The sequence below is a fragment of the Scyliorhinus torazame genome, chromosome 4, assembly GCF_047496885.1.
Source record: "Scyliorhinus torazame isolate Kashiwa2021f chromosome 4, sScyTor2.1, whole genome shotgun sequence".
NCBI classification, from domain to species: Eukaryota; Metazoa; Chordata; class Chondrichthyes; order Carcharhiniformes; family Scyliorhinidae; genus Scyliorhinus; species Scyliorhinus torazame.
Genome location: NC_092710.1, coordinates 48,875,822 through 48,892,165, shown reverse-complemented (window position 1 = coordinate 48,892,165; position 16,344 = coordinate 48,875,822). Strand labels below are relative to the sequence as shown.

General features: G+C 40.4%; 16 non-coding genes across 16 annotated transcripts; all 16 read left to right on the top strand.

The window, feature by feature from the left end:
* Positions 1 to 783: 783 nt before the first annotated feature.
* trnat-ugu (transfer RNA threonine (anticodon UGU)) lies at positions 784 to 857 on the top strand. The gene has a single exon. It is a non-coding gene; the product is annotated as a tRNA-Thr (tRNA).
* A 1,048-nt stretch (positions 858 to 1,905) lies between these two features.
* trnak-uuu (transfer RNA lysine (anticodon UUU)) lies at positions 1,906 to 1,978 on the top strand. Its single transcript has one exon. It is a non-coding gene; the product is annotated as a tRNA-Lys (tRNA).
* Positions 1,979 to 3,567: 1,589 nt separating this feature from the next.
* On the top strand, positions 3,568 to 3,640 carry trnak-uuu (transfer RNA lysine (anticodon UUU)). Its single transcript has one exon. It is a non-coding gene; the product is annotated as a tRNA-Lys (tRNA).
* A 454-nt stretch (positions 3,641 to 4,094) lies between these two features.
* trnat-ugu (transfer RNA threonine (anticodon UGU)) lies at positions 4,095 to 4,168 on the top strand. Its single transcript has one exon. It is a non-coding gene; the product is annotated as a tRNA-Thr (tRNA).
* A 1,048-nt stretch (positions 4,169 to 5,216) lies between these two features.
* Positions 5,217 to 5,289, top strand: trnak-uuu (transfer RNA lysine (anticodon UUU)). Its single transcript has one exon. It is a non-coding gene; the product is annotated as a tRNA-Lys (tRNA).
* Positions 5,290 to 5,742: 453 nt separating this feature from the next.
* trnat-ugu (transfer RNA threonine (anticodon UGU)) lies at positions 5,743 to 5,816 on the top strand. The gene has a single exon. It is a non-coding gene; the product is annotated as a tRNA-Thr (tRNA).
* Positions 5,817 to 6,878: 1,062 nt separating this feature from the next.
* Positions 6,879 to 6,951, top strand: trnak-uuu (transfer RNA lysine (anticodon UUU)). The gene has a single exon. It is a non-coding gene; the product is annotated as a tRNA-Lys (tRNA).
* Positions 6,952 to 7,405: 454 nt separating this feature from the next.
* Positions 7,406 to 7,479, top strand: trnat-ugu (transfer RNA threonine (anticodon UGU)). Its single transcript has one exon. It is a non-coding gene; the product is annotated as a tRNA-Thr (tRNA).
* Positions 7,480 to 8,528: 1,049 nt separating this feature from the next.
* On the top strand, positions 8,529 to 8,601 carry trnak-uuu (transfer RNA lysine (anticodon UUU)). Its single transcript has one exon. It is a non-coding gene; the product is annotated as a tRNA-Lys (tRNA).
* Positions 8,602 to 9,054: 453 nt separating this feature from the next.
* Positions 9,055 to 9,128, top strand: trnat-ugu (transfer RNA threonine (anticodon UGU)). The gene has a single exon. It is a non-coding gene; the product is annotated as a tRNA-Thr (tRNA).
* A 1,062-nt stretch (positions 9,129 to 10,190) lies between these two features.
* On the top strand, positions 10,191 to 10,263 carry trnak-uuu (transfer RNA lysine (anticodon UUU)). Its single transcript has one exon. It is a non-coding gene; the product is annotated as a tRNA-Lys (tRNA).
* Positions 10,264 to 10,717: 454 nt separating this feature from the next.
* On the top strand, positions 10,718 to 10,791 carry trnat-ugu (transfer RNA threonine (anticodon UGU)). Its single transcript has one exon. It is a non-coding gene; the product is annotated as a tRNA-Thr (tRNA).
* Positions 10,792 to 11,839: 1,048 nt separating this feature from the next.
* trnak-uuu (transfer RNA lysine (anticodon UUU)) lies at positions 11,840 to 11,912 on the top strand. Its single transcript has one exon. It is a non-coding gene; the product is annotated as a tRNA-Lys (tRNA).
* A 453-nt stretch (positions 11,913 to 12,365) lies between these two features.
* On the top strand, positions 12,366 to 12,439 carry trnat-ugu (transfer RNA threonine (anticodon UGU)). Its single transcript has one exon. It is a non-coding gene; the product is annotated as a tRNA-Thr (tRNA).
* Positions 12,440 to 14,027: 1,588 nt separating this feature from the next.
* Positions 14,028 to 14,101, top strand: trnat-ugu (transfer RNA threonine (anticodon UGU)). Its single transcript has one exon. It is a non-coding gene; the product is annotated as a tRNA-Thr (tRNA).
* Positions 14,102 to 15,150: 1,049 nt separating this feature from the next.
* On the top strand, positions 15,151 to 15,223 carry trnak-uuu (transfer RNA lysine (anticodon UUU)). The gene has a single exon. It is a non-coding gene; the product is annotated as a tRNA-Lys (tRNA).
* The last annotated feature ends 1,121 nt before the right edge of the window (positions 15,224 to 16,344 follow it).

Sequence of the window (16,344 nt, the reverse complement as noted above, 5' to 3'; positions counted from 1 at the left end):
CATATCTCAGCGAACTAACCGTAATCTTCAATGTCTTGAAGTCCCAGTGCATGTCCGTGGGCATCAACAGTTGCCACATCTCAAGTCATTGGTAAAATGCGAGTCCAAGTTGAAGAATTTGAGAAAGGAAACCAAAGGGAGGCTGCCAGTCTGCTTGCGAGGGAAATGAGCTGGAGAGGCTGAATGACCAGTGAAGGAAATTCAAAAGATACAATATGAGACTTTGAAGTGAGCTATGAGAACATTTTTGCATTGGGCCCTGGTAGCTCAGTTGATAGAGCATCAGGCTTTTAATCTGATGGTCCAGGGTTCAGGTCCCTGTCAGGGTTTTGATTTTGGCTCAAGGCGTTTGCTTCCCAATGAACGGTCGGAAATAAAAATAAAGAATGCAGGATGCTTTATGGAAAGTGGAAGAACCGTGACAACGTCGTGTTTGCCAAATTGCAACAGCCGTCCAGAATTTTCAAGAATTTTTGCTAGATTTTCAGTTGATGTTTAAACTCTCTCCTGGTCTTGTCCTGCATTATACCACTATAGTTTTCTGGCCATGTTTAATCACTTACCAATTCGCAAAATATTTCCTGTTTGTATGCTCCTTTCCTGCAGAACTGCTTTTAAATTAATAACTTTCAGAAATAACTGCAATCTTTACAGTTTCAAAAGCCCAGTGACAATGAATATTTTAATTTGCACTCTCAAAGTCAGCAGGAGAAATCAACAATACTGATGTTTAATCAAAACAATTGAAATCTGTTCTACACTTGCAAAATTGTCTGGCAGATTGGTGCTGTGGCTTAGATGGTTAAAGCGCCTGTCTTGTAAACAGGAGATCCTGAGTTCAAATCTCAGCAGTACCTTTGTACATACAGGTCAAAGCATGTAACCTGTGAAGAATGCTTCTCATTTAATGGTGAACACAGAAAATGTTGACAACATTTCTGTGGTACTGACCTCCAAGGTTGCTTTCCCCTGTTTTACGTCAAATTTCCATATCTCCCATTTTTCACGCAACTTCCATTATCCTCATCTACTCCATTGCATGTAACCTCGCTTCAGCTCTGAATAAGGATCACACGGATTTGAAACATTAACTTTGTGTTTGGCTCCACAGACATCCTCAAATGTTATGTGCTTTAATCCAATCATTTTTAGTTTCTCATGCACATTCACAACATGTGCAGTATTTTCCTTTGAATGCACGACAGGATTGACCTCAGGAAATCCAGTAGGAACATGTTGAATGTCTGTCAGCAAAGATTGAATGGTTAAATGATTTACTCTGATGAAGAGTGACGCAGCCTCGAAACGTTCGCTCGGTTCTCTCTTCACAGATGCTGCCAGACCCACTGAGATTTTCCATCATTTCTTGTTTTTTTCAGATTTCACATCTGCAGTAATTTGCCTTTTTATTGGACGATATATGTTGCTGCATGTCAGCGAGAACGATTTGGGCGGGATAAAGGATGGGGCGTTTTCCATGAAGATGTGGCATTTGCAGATCTATTTACACCCTGAAAATTTGCGATTTGCATAATTTGCTACATTACTAGATGAGCTTACTTGAGTTCACACTCTGCCACAACAAACAACAGATGACACGCTTTATTACCTCTCTCAAAATACAACCTGTATCTCTGCAGCTTCCCACTCACATCTCAGCGAACTAAACAAAATCTTCAATGTCTTGAAGTCCCAGTGCATGTCCCTGGGTAACAACAGTTGTCACATCACAGGTCATTGGTAAAATGCGAGTCCAAGTTGAAGAATTTGAGAAAGAAAGCCGAAGGGAGGCTGCCGGTCTGCTTGCGAGGGAAATGAGCTGGAGAGGCTGAATGACCAGTGAAGGAAATTCAAAAGATACAATATGAGACTTTGAAGTGAGCTGTGAGAACGTTTTCAGAATGGGCCCTGGTAGCTCAGTCGGTAGAGCATCAGACTTTTAATCTGAGGGTCCAGGGTTCAAGTCCCTGTCAGGGCTTTGATTTTGGCTCAAGGCGTTTGCTTCCCAATGAACGGTCGGAAATAAAAATAAAGAATGCAGGATGCTTTATGGAAAGTGGAAGAACCGTGACAACGTCGTGTTTGCCAAATTGCAACAGCCGTCCAGAATTTTCAAGAATTTTTGCTAGATTTTCAGTTGATGTTTAAACTCTCTCCTGGACTTGTCCTGCATGATATCACTATAGTTTTCTGGCCATGTTTAATCACTTACCAATTCGCAAAATATTTCCTGTTTGTATACTTCTTTCTTGCAGAACTGCTTTTAAATTAATAACTTTCAGAATAACTGCAATTTTTACAGTTTCAAAAGCCCAGTGCCGATGAATATTTTAATTTGCACTCTCAAAGTCAGCAGGAGAAATCAACAATACTGATGTTTAATCGAAGCAATTGAAATCTGTTCCACACTTGCAAGCCTGTCTTGCAGATTGGTGCTGTGGCTTAGATGGTTAAAGTGCCTGTCTTGTAAACAGATGATCCTGAATTCAAATCTCAGCAGTACCTTTATACATTCAGGTCAAAGCATGTAGCCTGTGAAGAATCCTCCTCATTCAATGGTAAACACAGAAAATGTTGACAACATTTCTGTGGTACTGACCTTCAAGATTGCTTTCCCCTGTTTTATGTCAAACTTCCATATCTCCCATTTTTCACGCAACTTCCATTTTCCTCATCTACTCCATTGCATGTAACCTCGCTTCAGCTCTGAATAAGGATCACACGGATTTGAAACATTAACTTTGTGTTTGGCTCCACAGACATCCTCAAATTTTATGAGCTTTCACCCAAGCATTTTTAGTTTCTCATGCAGATTCACAATATGTGCAGTATTTTCCTTTGAATGCACGACAGGATTGACCTCAGGAAATCCAGTAGGAACATTTTGAATGTTTGTCAGCGATGTCTGTGAGCAAAGATTGAATGATTAAATGATTTACTCTGATGAAGAGTGACCCAACTTCGAAACGTTAGCTCGGTTCTCTCTTCACAGATGCTGCCAGACCCACTGAGAATTTCCATCATTTCCTGTTTTAATTCAGATTTCACATCTGCAGTAATTTGCCTTTTTATTGGACGATATATGTTGCTGCATGTCAGCAAGAACGATTTGGGCGGGATAAAGGACGGGGCGTTTTCCATGAAGATGTGGCATTTGCAGATCTATTTACACCCTGAAAATTTGCGATTTGCATAATTTGCTACTTTACTAGATGAGCTTACTTGCGTTCACACTCTGCCACAACAAACAACAGATGACACGCTTTATTACCTCTCTCAAAATACAACCTGTATCTCTGCAGCTTCCCACTCACATCTCAGCGAACTAAACATAATCTTCAATGTCTTGAAGTCCCAGTGCATGTCCGTGGGCATCAACAGTTGCCACATCTCAAGTCATTGGTAAAATGCGAGTCCAAGTTGAAGAATTTGAGAAAGGAAACCAAAGGGAGGCTGCCAGTCTGCTTGCGAGGGAAATGAGCTGGAGAGGCTGAATGACCAGTGAAGGAAATTTAAAAGATACAATATGAGACTTTGAAGTGAGCTATGAGAACATTTTTACATTGGGCCCTGGTAGCTCAGTTGATAGAGCATCAGGCTTTTAATCTGATGGTCCAGGGTTCAAGTCCCTGTCAGGGCTTTGATTTTGGCTCAAGGCGTTTGCTTCCCAATGAACGGTCGGAAATAAAAATAAAGAATGCAGGATGCTTTATGGAAAGTGGAAGAACCGTGACAACGTCGTGTTTGCCAAATTGCAACAGCCGTCCAGAATTTTCAAGAATTTTTGCTAGATTTTCAGTTGATGTTTAAACTCTCTCCTGGTCTTGTCCTGCATTATACCACTATAGTTTTCTGGCCATGTTTAATCACTTACCAATTCGCAAAATATTTCCTGTTTGTATGCTCCTTTCCTGCAGAACTGCTTTTAAATTAATAACTTTCAGAAATAACTGCAATCTTTACAGTTTCAAAAGCCCAGTGACAATGAATATTTTAATTTGCACTCTCAAAGTCAGCAGGAGAAATCAACAATACTGATGTTTAATCAAAACAATTGAAATCTGTTCTACACTTGCAAAATTGTCTGGCAGATTGGTGCTGTGGCTTAGATGGTTAAAGCGCCTGTCTTGTAAACAGGAGATCCTGAGTTCAAATCTCAGCAGTACCTTTGTACATACAGGTCAAAGCATGTAACCTGTGAAGAATGCTTCTCATTTAATGGTGAACACAGAAAATGTTGACAACATTTCTGTGGTACTGACCTTCAAGGTTGCTTTCCCCTGTTTTACGTCAAATTTCCATATCTCCCATTTTTCACGCAACTTCCATTATCCTCATCTACTCCATTGCATGTAACCTCGCTTCAGCTCTGAATAAGGATCACACGGATTTGAAACATTAACTTTGTGTTTGGCTCCACAGACATCCTCAAATGTTATGTGCTTTAATCCAATCATTTTTAGTTTCTCATGCACATTCACAACATGTGCAGTATTTTCCTTTGAATGCACGACAGGATTGACCTCAGGAAATCCAGTAGGAACATGTTGAATGTCTGTCAGCAAAGATTGAATGGTTAAATGATTTACTCTGATGAAGAGTGACGCAGCCTCGAAACGTTCGCTCGGTTCTCTCTTCACAGATGCTGCCAGACCCACTGAGATTTTCCATCATTTCCTGTTTTTTTCAGATTTCACATCTGCAGTAATTTGCCTTTTTATTGGACGATATATGTTGCTGCATGTCAGCAAGAACGATTTGGGCGGGATAAAGGATGGGGCGTTTTCCATGAAGATGTGGCATTTGCAGATCTATTTACACCCTGAAAATTTGCGATTTGCATAATTTGCTACATTACTAGATGAGCTTACTTGAGTTCACACTCTGCCACAACAAACAACAGATGACACGCTTTATTACCTCTCTCAAAATACAACCTGTATCTCTGCAGCTTCCCACTCACATCTCAGCGAACTAAACAAAATCTTCAATGTCTTGAAGTCCCAGTGCATGTCCCTGGGTAACAACAGTTGTCACATCACAGGTCATTGGTAAAATGCGAGTCCAAGTTGAAGAATTTGAGAAAGAAAGCCGAAGGGAGGCTGCCGGTCTGCTTGCGAGGGAAATGAGCTGGAGAGGCTGAATGACCAGTGAAGGAAATTCAAAAGATACAATATGAGACTTTGAAGTGAGCTGTGAGAATGTTTTCAGAATGGGCCCTGGTAGCTCAGTCGGTAGAGCATCAGACTTTTAATCTGAGGGTCCAGGGTTCAAGTCCCTGTCAGGGCTTTGATTTTGGCTCAAGGCGTTTGCTTCCCAATGAACGGTCGGAAATAAAAATAAAGAATGCAGGATGCTTGATGGAAAGTGGAAGAACCGTGACAACGTCGTGTTTGCCAAATTGCAACAGCCGTCCAGAATTTTCAAGAATTTTTGCTAGATTTTCAGTTGATGTTTAAACTCTCTCCTGGACTTGTCCTGCATGATATCACTATAGTTTTCTGGCCATGTTTAATCACTTACCAATTCGCAAAATATTTCCTGTTTGTATACTTCTTTCTTGCAGAACTGCTTTTAAATTAATAACTTTCAGAATAACTGCAATTTTTACAGTTTCAAAAGCCCAGTGCCGATGAATATTTTAATTTGCACTCTCAAAGTCAGCAGGAGAAATCAACAATACTGATGTTTAATCGAAGCAATTGAAATCTGTTCCACACTTGCAAGCCTGTCTTGCAGATTGGTGCTGTGGCTTAGATGGTTAAAGTGCCTGTCTTGTAAACAGGAGATCCTGAATTCAAATCTCAGCAGTACCTTTATACATTCAGGTCAAAGCATGTAGCCTGTGAAGAATTCTCCTCATTCAATGGTAAACACAGAAAATGTTGACAACATTTCTGTGGTACTGACCTTCAAGATTGCTTTCCCCTGTTTTATGTCAAACTTCCATATCTCCCATTTTTCACGCAACTTCCATTTTCCTCATCTACTCCATTGCATGTAACCTCGCTTCAGCTCTGAATAAGGATCACACGGATTTGAAACATTAACTTTGTGTTTGGCTCCACAGACATCCTCAAATTTTATGAGCTTTCACCCAAGCATTTTTAGTTTCTCATGCAGATTCACAATATGTGCAGTATTTTCCTTTGAATGCACGACAGGATTGACCTCAGGAAATCCAGTAGGAACATTTTGAATGTTTGTCAGCGATGTCTGTGAGCAAAGATTGAATGATTAAATGATTTACTCTGATGAAGAGTGACCCAACTTCGAAACGTTAGCTCGGTTCTCTCTTCACAGATGCTGCCAGACCCACTGAGAATTTCCATCATTTCCTGTTTTAATTCAGATTTCACATCTGCAGTAATTTGCCTTTTTATTGGACGATATATGTTGCTGCATGTCAGCAAGAACGATTTGGGCGGGATAAAGGACGGGGCGTTTTCCATGAAGATGTGGCATTTGCAGATCTATTTACACCCTGAAAATTTGCGATTTGCATAATTTGCTACTTTACTAGATGAGCTTACTTGCGTTCACACTCTGCCACAACAAACAACAGATGACACGCTTTATTACCTCTCTCAAAATACAACCTGTATCTCTGCAGCTTCCCACTCACATCTCAGCGAACTAAACATAATCTTCAATGTCTTGAAGTCCCAGTGCATGTCCGTGGGCATCAACAGTTGCCACATCTCAAGTCATTGGTAAAATGCGAGTCCAAGTTGAAGAATTTGAGAAAGGAAACCAAAGGGAGGCTGCCAGTCTGCTTGCGAGGGAAATGAGCTGGAGAGGCTGAATGACCAGTGAAGGAAATTTAAAAGATACAATATGAGACTTTGAAGTGAGCTATGAGAACATTTTTACATTGGGCCCTGGTAGCTCAGTTGATAGAGCATCAGGCTTTTAATCTGATGGTCCAGGGTTCAAGTCCCTGTCAGGGCTTTGATTTTGGCTCAAGGCGTTTGCTTCCCAATGAACGGTCGGAAATAAAAATAAAGAATGCAGGATGCTTTATGGAAAGTGGAAGAACCGTGACAACGTCGTGTTTGCCAAATTGCAACAGCCGTCCAGAATTTTCAAGAATTTTTGCTAGATTTTCAGTTGATGTTTAAACTCTCTCCTGGTCTTGTCCTGCATTATACCACTATAGTTTTCTGGCCATGTTTAATCACTTACCAATTCGCAAAATATTTCCTGTTTGTATGCTCCTTTCCTGCAGAACTGCTTTTAAATTAATAACTTTCAGAAATAACTGCAATCTTTACAGTTTCAAAAGCCCAGTGACAATGAATATTTTAATTTGCACTCTCAAAGTCAGCAGGAGAAATCAACAATACTGATGTTTAATCAAAACAATTGAAATCTGTTCTACACTTGCAAAATTGTCTTACAGATTGGTGCTGTGGCTTAGATGGTTAAAGCGCCTGTCTTGTAAACAGGAGATCCTGAGTTCAAATCTCAGCAGTACCTTTGTACATACAGGTCAAAGCATGTAACCTGTGAAGAATGCTTCTCATTTAATGGTGAACACAGAAAATGTTGACAACATTTCTGTGGTACTGACCTTCAAGGTTGCTTTCCCCTGTTTTACGTCAAATTTCCATATCTCCCATTTTTCACGCAACTTCCATTATCCTCATCTACTCCATTGCATGTAACCTCGCTTCAGCTCTGAATAAGGATCACACGGATTTGAAACATTAACTTTGTGTTTGGCTCCACAGACATCCTCAAATGTTATGTGCTTTAATCCAATCATTTTTAGTTTCTCATGCACATTCACAACATGTGCAGTATTTTCCTTTGAATGCACGACAGGATTGACCTCAGGAAATCCAGTAGGAACATGTTGAATGTCTGTCAGCAAAGATTGAATGGTTAAATGATTTACTCTGATGAAGAGTGACGCAGCCTCGAAACGTTCGCTCGGTTCTCTCTTCACAGATGCTGCCAGACCCACTGAGATTTTCCATCATTTCCTGTTTTTTTTCAGATTTCACATCTGCAGTAATTTGCCTTTTTATTGGACGATATATGTTGCTGCATGTCAGCAAGAACGATTTGGGCGGGATAAAGGATGGGGCGTTTTCCATGAAGATGTGGCATTTGCAGATCTATTTACACCCTGAAAATTTGCGATTTGCATAATTTGCTACTTTACTAGATGAGCTTACTTGAGTTCACACTCTGCCACAACAAACAACAGATGACACGCTTTATTACCTCTCTCAAAATACAACCTGTATCTCTGCAGCTTCCCACTCACATCTCAGCGAACTAAACAAAATCTTCAATGTCTTGAAGTCCCAGTGCATGTCCCTGGGTAACAACAGTTGTCACATCACAGGTCATTGGTAAAATGCGAGTCCAAGTTGAAGAATTTGAGAAAGAAAGCCGAAGGGAGGCTGCCGGTCTGCTTGCGAGGGAAATGAGCTGGAGAGGCTGAATGACCAGTGAAGGAAATTCAAAAGATACAATATGAGACTTTGAAGTGAGCTGTGAGAACGTTTTCAGAATGGGCCCTGGTAGCTCAGTCGGTAGAGCATCAGACTTTTAATCTGAGGGTCCAGGGTTCAAGTCCCTGTCAGGGCTTTGATTTTGGCTCAAGGCGTTTGCTTCCCAATGAACGGTCGGAAATAAAAATAAAGAATGCAGGATGCTTTATGGAAAGTGGAAGAACCGTGACAACGTCGTGTTTGCCAAATTGCAACAGCCGTCCAGAATTTTCAAGAATTTTTGCTAGATTTTCAGTTGATGTTTAAACTCTCTCCTGGACTTGTCCTGCATGATATCACTATAGTTTTCTGGCCATGTTTAATCACTTACCAATTCGCAAAATATTTCCTGTTTGTATACTTCTTTCTTGCAGAACTGCTTTTAAATTAATAACTTTCAGAATAACTGCAATTTTTACAGTTTCAAAAGCCCAGTGCCGATGAATATTTTAATTTGCACTCTCAAAGTCAGCAGGAGAAATCAACAATACTGATGTTTAATCGAAGCAATTGAAATCTGTTCCACACTTGCAAGCCTGTCTTGCAGATTGGTGCTGTGGCTTAGATGGTTAAAGTGCCTGTCTTGTAAACAGGAGATCCTGAATTCAAATCTCAGCAGTACCTTTATACATTCAGGTCAAAGCATGTAGCCTGTGAAGAATCCTCCTCATTCAATGGTAAACACAGAAAATGTTGACAACATTTCTGTGGTACTGACCTTCAAGATTGCTTTCCCCTGTTTTATGTCAAACTTCCATATCTCCCATTTTTCACGCAACTTCCATTTTCCTCATCTACTCCATTGCATGTAACCTCGCTTCAGCTCTGAATAAGGATCACACGGATTTGAAACATTAACTTTGTGTTTGGCTCCACAGACATCCTCAAATTTTATGAGCTTTCACCCAAGCATTTTTAGTTTCTCATGCAGATTCACAATATGTGCAGTATTTTCCTTTGAATGCACGACAGGATTGACCTCAGGAAATCCAGTAGGAACATTTTGAATGTTTGTCAGCGATGTCTGTGAGCAAAGATTGAATGATTAAATGATTTACTCTGATGAAGAGTGACCCAACTTCGAAACGTTAGCTCGGTTCTCTCTTCACAGATGCTGCCAGACCCACTGAGAATTTCCATCATTTCCTGTTTTAATTCAGATTTCACATCTGCAGTAATTTGCCTTTTTATTGGACGATATATGTTGCTGCATGTCAGCAAGAACGATTTGGGCGGGATAAAGGATGGGGCGTTTTCCATGAAGATGTGGCATTTGCAGATCTATTTACACCCTGAAAATTTGCGATTTGCATAATTTGCTACTTTACTAGATGAGCTTACTTGCGTTCACACTCTGCCACAACAAACAACAGATGACACGCTTTATTACCTCTCTCAAAATACAACCTGTATCTCTGCAGCTTCCCACTCACATCTCAGCGAACTAAACATAATCTTCAATGTCTTGAAGTCCCAGTGCATGTCCGTGGGCATCAACAGTTGCCACATCTCAAGTCATTGGTAAAATGCGAGTCCAAGTTGAAGAATTTGAGAAAGGAAACCAAAGGGAGGCTGCCAGTCTGCTTGCGAGGGAAATGAGCTGGAGAGGCTGAATGACCAGTGAAGGAAATTTAAAAGATACAATATGAGACTTTGAAGTGAGCTATGAGAACATTTTTACATTGGGCCCTGGTAGCTCAGTTGATAGAGCATCAGACTTTTAATCTGATGGTCCAGGGTTCAAGTCCCTGTCAGGGCTTTGATTTTGGCTCAAGGCGTTTGCTTCCCAATGAACGGTCGGAAATAAAAATAAAGAATGCAGGATGCTTTATGGAAAGTGGAAGAACCGTGACAACGTCGTGTTTGCCAAATTGCAACAGCCGTCCAGAATTTTCAAGAATTTTTGCTAGATTTTCAGTTGATGTTTAAACTCTCTCCTGGTCTTGTCCTGCATTATACCACTATAGTTTTCTGGCCATGTTTAATCACTTACCAATTCGCAAAATATTTCCTGTTTGTATGCTCCTTTCCTGCAGAACTGCTTTTAAATTAATAACTTTCAGAAATAACTGCAATCTTTACAGTTTCAAAAGCCCAGTGACAATGAATATTTTAATTTGCACTCTCAAAGTCAGCAGGAGAAATCAACAATACTGATGTTTAATCGAAGCAATTGAAATCTGTTCTACACTTGCAAAATTGTCTGGCAGATTGGTGCTGTGGCTTAGATGGTTAAAGCGCCTGTCTTGTAAACAGGAGATCCTGAGTTCAAATCTCAGCAGTACCTTTGTACATACAGGTCAAAGCATGTAACCTGTGAAGAATGCTTCTCATTTAATGGTGAACACACAAAATGTTGACAACATTTCTGTGGTACTGACCTTCAAGGTTGCTTTCCCCTGTTTTACGTCAAATTTCCATATCTCCCATTTTTCACGCAACTTCCATTATCCTCATCTACTCCATTGCATGTAACCTCGCTTCAGCTCTGAATAAGGATCACACGGATTTGAAACATTAACTTTGTGTTTGGCTCCACAGACATCCTCAAATGTTATGTGCTTTAATCCAATCATTTTTAGTTTCTCATGCACATTCACAACATGTGCAGTATTTTCCTTTGAATGCACGACAGGATTGACCTCAGGAAATCCAGTAGGAACATGTTGAATGTCTGTCAGCAAAGATTGAATGGTTAAATGATTTACTCTGATGAAGAGTGACGCAGCCTCGAAACGTTCGCTCGGTTCTCTCTTCACAGATGCTGCCAGACCCACTGAGATTTTCCATCATTTCCTGTTTTTTTCAGATTTCACATCTGCAGTAATTTGCCTTTTTATTGGACGATATATGTTGCTGCATGTCAGCAAGAACGATTTGGGCGGGATAAAGGATGGGGCGTTTTCCATGAAGATGTGGCATTTGCAGATCTATTTACACCCTGAAAATTTGCGATTTGCATAATTTGCTACATTACTAGATGAGCTTACTTGAGTTCACACTCTGCCACAACAAACAACAGATGACACGCTTTATTACCTCTCTCAAAATACAACCTGTATCTCTGCAGCTTCCCACTCACATCTCAGCGAACTAAACAAAATCTTCAATGTCTTGAAGTCCCAGTGCATGTCCCTGGGTAACAACAGTTGTCACATCACAGGTCATTGGTAAAATGCGAGTCCAAGTTGAAGAATTTGAGAAAGAAAGCCGAAGGGAGGCTGCCGGTCTGCTTGCGAGGGAAATGAGCTGGAGAGGCTGAATGACCAGTGAAGGAAATTCAAAAGATACAATATGAGACTTTGAAGTGAGCTGTGAGAACGTTTTCAGAATGGGCCCTGGTAGCTCAGTCGGTAGAGCATCAGACTTTTAATCTGAGGGTCCAGGGTTCAAGTCCCTGTCAGGGCTTTGATTTTGGCTCAAGGCGTTTGCTTCCCAATGAACGGTCGGAAATAAAAATAAAGAATGCAGGATGCTTTATGGAAAGTGGAAGAACCGTGACAACGTCGTGTTTGCCAAATTGCAACAGCCGTCCAGAATTTTCAAGAATTTTTGCTAGATTTTCAGTTGATGTTTAAACTCTCTCCTGGACTTGTCCTGCATGATATCACTATAGTTTTCTGGCCATGTTTAATCACTTACCAATTCGCAAAATATTTCCTGTTTGTATACTTCTTTCTTGCAGAACTGCTTTTAAATTAATAACTTTCAGAATAACTGCAATTTTTACAGTTTCAAAAGCCCAGTGCCGATGAATATTTTAATTTGCACTCTCAAAGTCAGCAGGAGAAATCAACAATACTGATGTTTAATCGAAGCAATTGAAATCTGTTCCACACTTGCAAGCCTGTCTTGCAGATTGGTGCTGTGGCTTAGATGGTTAAAGTGCCTGTCTTGTAAACAGGAGATCCTGAATTCAAATCTCAGCGGTACCTTTATACATTCAAGTCAAAGCATGTAGCCTGTGAAGAATCCTCCTCATTCAATGGTAAACACAGAAAATGTTGACAACATTTCTGTGGTACTGACCTTCAAGATTGCTTTCCCCTGTTTTATGTCAAACTTCCATATCTCCCATTTTTCACGCAACTTCCATTTTCCTCATCTACTCCATTGCATGTAACCTCGCTTCAGCTCTGAATAAGGATCACACGGATTTGAAACATTAACTTTGTGTTTGGCTCCACAGACATCCTCAAATTTTATGAGCTTTCACCCAAGCATTTTTAGTTTCTCATGCAGATTCACAATATGTGCAGTATTTTCCTTTGAATGCACGACAGGATTGACCTCAGGAAATCCAGTAGGAACATTTTGAATGTTTGTCAGCGATGTCTGTGAGCAAAGATGGAATGATTAAATGATTTACTCTGATGAAGAGTGACCCAACTTCGAAACGTTAGCTCGGTTCTCTCTTCACAGATGCTGCCAGACCCACTGAGATTTTCCATCATTTCCTGTTTTAATTCAGATTTCACATCCGCAGTAATTTGCTTTTTTATTGGATGATATATGTTGCTGCATGTTAGCAAGAATGATTCGGGCGGGATAAATTGTTGGGCATTTTCCATGAAGATGTGGTGTTGACAGATCTATTGACACCCTGAAATTTGCGATTTGCATAATTTGTTAGTTTTCTAGATGAGCTTACTTGCGTTCACACTCTGCCACAACAAACAACAGATGACACCCTTTATTCCCCCTCTTAAAATACAATCTGTAGCTCTGTCGCTTCCCACTCATATCTCAGCGAACTAACCGTAATCTTCAATGTCTTGAAGTCCCAGTGCATGTCCGTGGGCATCAACAGTTGCCACATCTCAAGTCATTGGTAAAATGCGAGTCCAAGTTGAAGAATTTGAGAAAGGAAACCAAAGGGAGGCTGCCAGTCTGCTTGCGAGGGAAATGAGCTGGAGAGGCTGAATGACCAGTGAAGGAAATTCAAAAGATACAATATGAGACTTTGAAGTGAGCTATGAGAACATTTTTGCATTGGGCCCTGGTAGCTCAGTTGATAGAGCATCAGGCTTTTAATCTGATGGTCCAGGGTTCAGGTCCCTGTCAGGGTTTTGATTTTGGCTCAAGGCGTTTGCTTCCCAATGAACGGTCGGAAATAAAAATAAAGAATGCAGGATGCTTTATGGAAAGTGGAAGAACCATGACAACGTCGTGTTTGCCAAATTGCAACAGCCGTCCAGAATTTTCAAGAATTTTTGCTAGATTTTCAGTTGATGTTTAAACTCTCTCCTGGTCTTGTCCTGCATTATACCACTATAGTTTTCTGGCCATGTTTAATCACTTACCAATTCGCAAAATATTTCCTGTTTGTATGCTCCTTTCCTGCAGAACTGCTTTTAAATTAATAACTTTCAGAAATAACTGCAATCTTTACAGTTTCAAAAGCCCAGTGACAATGAATATTTTAATTTGCACTCTCAAAGTCAGCAGGAGAAATCAACAATACTGATGTTTAATCAAAACAATTGAAATCTGTTCTACACTTGCAAAATCGTCTGGCAGATTGGTGCTGTGGCTTAGATGGTTAAAGCGCCTGTCTTGTAAACAGGAGATCCTGAGTTCAAATCTCAGCAGTACCTTCGTACATACAGGTCAAAGCATGTAACCTGTGAAGAATGCTTCTCATTTCATGGTGAACACAGAAAATGTTGAAAACATTTCTGTGGTACTGACCTTCAAGGTTGCTTTCCCCTGTTTTACGTCAAACTTCCATATCTCCCATTTTTCACGCAACTTCCATTATCCTCATCTACTCCATTGCATGTAACCTCGCTTCAGCTCTGAATAAGGATCACACGGATTTGAAACATTAACTTTGTGTTTGGCTCCACAGACATCCTCAAATGTTATGTGCTTTAATCCAATCATTTTTAGTTTCTCATGCACATTCACAACATGTGCAGTATTTTCCTTTGAATGCACGACAGGATTGACCTCAGGAAATCCAGTAGGAACATGTTGAATGTCTGTCAGCAAAGATTGAATGGTTAAATGATTTACTCTGATGAAGAGTGACGCAGCCTCGAAACGTTCGCTCGGTTCTCTCTTCACAGATGCTGCCAGACCCACTGAGATTTTCCATCATTTCCTGTTTTTTTTCAGATTTCACATCTGCAGTAATTTGCCTTTTTATTGGACGATATATGTTGCTGCATGTCAGCAAGAACGATTTGGGCGGGATAAAGGATGGGGCGTTTTCCATGAAGATGTGGCATTTGCAGATCTATTTACACCCTGAAAATTTGCGATTTGCATAATTTGCTACTTTACTAGATGAGCTTACTTGCGTTCACACTCTGCCACAACAAACAACAGATGACACGCTTTATTACCTCTCTCAAAATACAACCTGTATCTCTGCAGCTTCCCACTCACATCTCAGCGAACTAAACATAATCTTCAATGTCTTGAAGTCCCAGTGCATGTCCCTGGGTAACAACAGTTGTCACATCACAAGTCACTTGTAACATGCGAGTCCAAGTTGAAGAATTTGAGAAAGAAAGCCGAAGGGAGGCTGCCGGTCTGCTTGCGAGGGAAATGAGCTGGAGAGGCTGAATGACCAGTGAAGGAAATTCAAAAGATACAATATGAGACTTTGAAGTGAGCTATGAGAACATTTTCTGAATGGGCCCTGGTAGCTCAGTCGGTAGAGCATCAGACTTTTAATCTGAGGGTCCAGGGTTCAAGTCCCTGTCAGGGCTTTGATTTTGGCTCAAGGCGTTTGCTTCCCAATGAACGGTCGGAAATAAAAATAAAGAATGCAGGATGCTTTATGGAAAGTGGAAGAACCGTGACAACGTCGTGTTTGCCAAATTGCAACAGCCGTCCAGAATTTTCAAGAATTTTTGCTAGATTTTCAGTTGATGTTTAAACTCTCTCCTGGACTTGTCCTGCATGATATCACTATAGTTTTCTGGCCATGTTTAATCACTTACCAATTCGCAAAATATTTCCTGTTTGTATACTTCTTTCTTGCAGAACTGCTTTTAAATTAATAACTTTCAGAATAACTGCAATTTTTACAGTTTCAAAAGCCCAGTGCCGATGAATATTTTAATTTGCACTCTCAAAGTCAGCAGGAGAAATCAACAATACTGATGTTTAATCGAAGCAATTGAAATCTGTTCCACACTTGCAAGCCTGTCTTGCAGATTGGTGCTGTGGCTTAGATGGTTAAAGTGCCTGTCTTGTAAACAGATGATCCTGAATTCAAATCTCAGCAGTACCTTTATGCATTCAGGTCAAAGCATGTAGCCTGTGAAGAATCCTCCTCATTCAATGGTAAGCACAGAAAATGTTGACAACATTTCTGTGGTACTGACCTTCAAGATTGCTTTCCCCTGTTTTATGTCAAACTTCCATATCTCCCATTTTTCACGCAACTTCCATTTTCCTCATCTACTCCATTGCATGTAACCTCGCTTCAGCTCTGAATAAGGATCACACGGATTTGAAACATTAACTTTGTGTTTGGCTCCACAGACATCCTCAAATTTTATGAGCTTTCACCCAAGCATTTTTAGTTTCTCATGCAGATTCACAATATGTGCAGTACTTTCCTTTGAATGCACGACAGGATTGACCTCAGGAAATCCAGTAGGAACATTTTGAATGTTTGTCAGCGATGTCTGTGAGCAAAGATTGAATGATTAAATGATTTACTCTGATGAAGAGTGACCCAACTTCGAAACGTTAGCTCGGTTCTCTCTTCACAGATGCTGCCAGACCCACTGAGATTTTCCATCATTTCCTGTTTTAATTCAGATTTCACATCCGCAGTAATTTGCTTTTTTATTGGACGATATATGTTGCTGCATGTTAG